The sequence below is a fragment of the Pongo abelii genome, chromosome X, assembly GCF_028885655.2.
Source record: "Pongo abelii isolate AG06213 chromosome X, NHGRI_mPonAbe1-v2.0_pri, whole genome shotgun sequence".
In the NCBI taxonomy this organism is placed as follows: domain Eukaryota; kingdom Metazoa; phylum Chordata; class Mammalia; order Primates; family Hominidae; genus Pongo; species Pongo abelii.
In genome coordinates this window covers 43544530-43550183 of record NC_072008.2, presented here as the reverse complement: position 1 = coordinate 43550183, position 5654 = coordinate 43544530, and the positions used below count along the sequence as shown (strand labels likewise).

The 5654-nt window shown below is 45.3% G+C and overlaps 1 pseudogene; it reads left to right on the top strand.

Moving 5' to 3' along the window:
* The first annotated feature begins 320 nt into the window (after window positions 1–320).
* Window positions 321–1856, top strand: LOC100449850 (inosine-5'-monophosphate dehydrogenase 1-like; annotated as a pseudogene).
* The last annotated feature ends 3798 nt before the right edge of the window (window positions 1857–5654 follow it).

Genomic DNA, 5654 nt, shown 5'->3' with positions numbered 1-5654 from the left:
GAGGGTAAGGATTTAAAAACAACCTATTGGGTATTACGCTGATTACCTGGGTGACAAAATTATCTTTACACCAAATCCCCACAACATGCAACTTACCCAGGTAAAAAACTTGAAAACTTGCACATGTACTCCTTGAACCTGAAATAAAAGTTGGAAAGAAAAAAAAACAAGTCAAAAAAGAACAGCCCCCGCCCCCGGCCCGCCCGGCCCGAGGCTGCAGCTTGTCGGCCGTGCGGCCTCAGCAGCAGCAGCAGTGGCGGCGGCGGCGGCTGCAGCGGCCGGCGGCGGCGTGGGTGTTTATGTCGGGGTCTCGCGGCAGCATGGCGGACTACCTGATCAGCGGCAGCACCCGCTACGTGCCCGAGGCCGGGCTCACCGCGCAGCAGCTCTTCGCCAGCGCTGATTGCCTCACCTACAACTTCCTGATTCTCCCAGGATTCATAGGCTTCATAATTGATGAGGTGCACCTGACCTCAGCCCTGACCCGGAAGATAACGCTGAAGACGCCGCTGACCTCCTCCCCCATGGGCACTGTGACAGATGCCGACATGGCCATCGCGATGGCTCTGATGGGAGGGCTCTGATAGGAGGTATTGGTTTCATTCACCACAACTGCACCCCAGAGTTTCAGGCCAATAAGGTGCAGAAGGTCAAGAAGTTTGAACAGGGCTTCATCACGGACCCCTTGGTGCTGAGCCCCTCGCACACCGTGGGTGATGTGCTGGAGGCCAAGATGCGGCATGGCTTCTCGGGCATCCCCATCACTGAGACGGGCACCATCGGCAGCAAGCTGGTGGGTATCGTCACCTCCCGAGATATCGACTTTCTTGCTGAGAAGGACACCACCCTCCTCAGTGAGATGATGACGCCAAGGACCGAGCTGGTGGTGGCTCCAGCAGGCGTGACATTGAAAGAGCAAATGAGATCCTGCAGCGTAGCAAGAAAGGGAAGCTGCCTATCATCAATGATCACAATGAGCTGGTGGCCATCATCACCCGCACCGACCTGAAGAAGAACCGAGACTACCCTCTGGCCTCCAAGGATTCCCACAAGCAGCTGCTGTGCGGGGCAGTTGTGGGCACCCGTGAAGATGACAAATTCCGCGTGGACCTGCTCACCCAGGCGGGCGTCGATGTCATAGTCTTGGACTCTTCCCAAGGGAACTCGGTGTATCAGATGGCCATGGTGCATTACATCAAACAGAAGTACCTCCACCTCCAGGTGATTGGGGGGGAACGTGGTGACAGCAGCCCAGCGTGGGCATGGGCTGTGGCTCCATCTGCATCACCCGGGAAGTGATGGCCTGTGGTCAGACCCATGGCACTGCTGTGTACAAGGTGGCCGAGTATGCCTGGTGCTTTGGTGTGCCCGTCATAGCCGATGGCGGCATCCAGACCGTGGGGCACATGGTCAAGGCCCTGGCCCTTGGAGCCTCCACAGTGCTGGCCCTTGGAGCCTCCACAGTGATGACGGGCTCCTTGCTGGCCGCCACCACGGAGGCCTCTGGCAAGTACTTCTCAGACAGGGTGTGGCTCAAGAAGTACCGGGGCATGGGCTCGCTGCATGCCATGGAGAAGAGCAGCAGCACCCAGAAATGATACTTCAGAGAGGAGGATAAGGTGAAGATCACGCAGGGTGTCTCGGGCTCCATCCAGGACAAAGGGTCCATTCAGAAGTTCGTGCCCTACCTCATAGCGGGCATCCAGCATGGCTACTAGGATATCGGGGTCCACAGCCTGTCTGTCTTTGGGTCCATGATGTACTCAGGAGAGCTCAAGTTTGAGAAGCGGACCATGTTGGCTCAGATCAAGCGTGGTGTCCATGGCCAGCACTCTTAGGAGAAGTGGCTGTACTGAGGACAGTGGTGGAGGCCGAGGTGGTTGAGGGGGCACACCCCAGTGTCCACCTTCAGGCACAGCCTCCCTCCATAACTGAGTGGTCCACAGATTTGCACTACGGGTTCCCCAGCTCCTTTCCAGGGAGACAGGAGGGGAGGTCCTGAGGTGTCTGGGGCCCCTCACTGGGCATCCCCTGCAGAGTCATTACTGCTCCCTGGGTCAGGCTGCCCGGGGAGCCCCTCCTTCCCCACCCCTCCGCCGCCCCGCCCCAGTCAGCCGAGCTCTCAGGCCCTGAGCCTGCCTCAGGTCTTTCTTGCTGCAGCCTGCTCCAGCCCAGCTCCCACCCCAGGGGCAGGCGTTCCCTCCTAGCTTCTCCTGTAGGGCACCTCCTTGCCCCCAGCCCCCCAGGAAATTGTGCTGTCCTGGCCCTGCCTCTGGCCCTTCCCAGGCCGCTTCCCCCTCAGCCATGTGGCACTTCTGAACTCCTGACCTAGGCCAAGGGGAGGTCTCTGCCCCCTTCCCCGGCCCTGGGCTACCCTTGGGTCCTGCTCCTCAGGCCACTCCCCTGTCCCTGGCCTTGGGGAGGAGGCTGCCCTGGTCATGGCCGCCTGCCTGTCGTTCCTGACTCACCACCGTCCCCAGGTGTACCATTCCTACCCTCTCCTCAGCTGCAGTTGAAGACTTTAACTTTGCACACTTTGGGATCATAGTTGCGTCATTGTGTATTAAATAATTGGAAGAAATCAAGCAGGTCTCAATGCCTCCAAAAAAAAACAGATGTTGGCATGGATGTGGGGAAAGGGGAATGCTTATACACTGTTGGTGGGAATATAAATTAGTTCAACTTGTACACAAAACAGTATGGAGTTTTCTTGGAGAACTGAAAATAGAACTACCATTCAACTCAGCAATCCCACTACTGGGTATATACTGAATGGAAAATAAATATTTTTTTCAAAAAGATATCTGTACTCATATCTTTTTATTTTTTTGAGACAGAGTCTCACTCTGTCATCTGGGCTGGAGTGCAGTGGTGTGATCTTGGCTCACTGCAACCTCCTCCTCCCAGGTTCAAGCAATTCTCCTGCCTCAGCCTCCTGAGTAGCTGGGATTACAGGCATGTGCCACCATGCTTGGCTAAGTTTTTGTATTTTTAGTAGAGATGAAGTTTCACCATGTTGGCCAGGCTGGTCTCGAACTCCTGACCTCAAGTGATCCGCCCGCCTCAGCCTCCCAAAGTGCTGGGATTACAGGCAAGAGCCACCACGCCCAGCCTGCACTCATATCTTTATCACAGCACTATTCACAGTAGAAAAGTCATGGAATCAACCTAAGTTTCCATCAACAGTGAATCGGATAAAAAAAAAAAATGTGGGTATATATACACCATGAAATATTAAGAAGCCATAGAAAAGAATGAAATTATGTTATTTGTAACAACATGGGTGGAGCTGGAGACCATTATCCTAATTGACGTAACTCAGAAATAAATTATCAAATATCACATGTTCTCACTTATAAATGGGAACTAAACAATGGGTACACATGGACATAAAGATGGAAATCATAGACACAGGGGACTCCAAAATTAGAAATGTTGGAAAAAGGGTGAGAGTTGAAAAATTACCCATTGGGTACAATGTTCACTACTTGGGTAATGAGTACACTAGAAACCCAATCTCGATGATTACACAATATACCTATGTAACAAACCTGCACATGTATCCACTGAATGTAAAATAATAGAAAATTTTAAAAAATTAAAATGTCTAGATAATTTTATATTGCTTATTAATGATTGCACATATCCTTTTGCAAATTGCTTTTTTCTCTCTAGTTATTATAAGTTTTTTCAGGTTGATGCATATGGATTAGCCCAAGTTCACTGATTGTATTGATGTATTATATTCCATGGTATAAATATACTATAAATTATTCATCAATTCCTTAGTTGATGAGCGTTTATGTTGTTTTCAATTTTTCACTATAAAAATAAATCCTGACATAAATATTTTATATGTCTCCTTGTGCTAATGTGTTTCTCTAAGATATAGCCCCAGAATAATATTTAGGTTAAAGGCTATGCATATTGTCAGTTTTCTAGTTATTGCCAAATTGTACCAATTTGCATTCCGCCACCAGCATATGAGAGTCTTCATTTTTCTGCATCCTAGTCCAAACTAGGTAATGTCAAACTAATGATAGATATAAAACCATATCTTATTATTTAAATTAGTATTTCCCTGATTACTAGTGAGGGTGGTTATTTTTTCATATGTTAATTGACCTTTCAGAGTTCTCCTTCTATGAAATGCTTATTTAAATTCTTAATTTTGGATATTTTGTTTTTATGACAATGGGGCTTTAATTAATTGTTCACATCTTCTCCTAATCCTTAGGATACCTTTTTCTAATTTTTATTTTTTTAAAAATTGATAATATATTAATTTGGCTTAGGTTTATGTAAAAATGTATTCAGGAGAAATCTCATTCCTATTCCAGCCCCATTAACCCCACTGCCATGCAAACCCTTCATTGATAATTATTTTTCAATTTGCCCTTTTAGTGTTTATTTATTCTTTATTAAAGAATAAAATGAAGAGACATGCACTCACCACTCAACTAAAGAAATACACCATTACCATGACTTAATAAGTTCCTTCTTTGTTCTTCCTAGGTTAATTGCATCTCCCTTCCCATCACTAGAGATAACCGCTATTATTAGTTAGCTTTTCTTTCTAGCTTACCTTCATTTATGTATTTATTCTACCTTCATATTTCATTGATGGTTTGTATGAGTATGGGATTCCAGGTTGGAAATATTTCTCCTTCAGTACTTTGAAAATATTAATCCATTTTATTCCAGCTTTAAGTCTTGCTAATGAAACACCTGAAACCACGTTGACTCATGGTTCTTCAGTGTCATATGACTTTCCCCTCATTTCTGGAATCCATGCGTAGGCATATTTTCACCTATTGTGCTGGGCGCTTGGTGGGTTCTTTCAAAATGAAAACTTATTTCCTTCTGTTCTGATCAATTTTGTTGAATTATTTCATTCATGATTTCCTCCCCTCCACTTTCTCTCTACTATCTTTCCATAATTCCTATTATTCTGCTTATAAAATTCCTGGACTGTGCTCAATTTTTTTCTTTTTCACTCCAACTTTCCATTTCTTTTTTATTATTCTAATTCTGGGGAGATTAGCTAAAGGAACTTGAATTCTAGACCCAACAATATCCTAATGATTATCTTGGTCACTCTCTAAATTTCAGTTTCATCAGGTTTAAAAGAAATCAGTTGGCTGTAAGTACATGAGTTTATATCTAGGTTATCATTTCTGTTCCATTGGTCTATGTGTCTGTTTTTAAGCCAGTACCATGCTGTTTTGGTTACTGTTGCTTTGTAGTATGTTTTAAAGTCAGGTAGTGTGATACCTCCAACTTTTTTTGTTCATGATTGCCTTGGCTATTCAATGTCTTTTATGGTTGCATACAAATTTTAGGATTGTTTTTCTATTTCTGTGAAAAATGTCTTGCTAAAAGCACACATTGGAGAAAAGATAGTTCCTTCAATAAGTGGTGCTGGGAAAACTAAATATCTACATGCAGAAGAATAAAACTAGATCCTTATCTCTCATCACTGACAAAAATAAACTCAAAATAAATTAGAAACTTTAATGTAATACCCCAAACTATGAAATTACTAGAAAACATAGGGGAAATGCTTTATTACATTGTTCTGGGCAAGCATGTTTTTTAATAACACCTCAAAATCATAGGCAATAAAAGCAAAAACAGACAAGTAGGATTACATC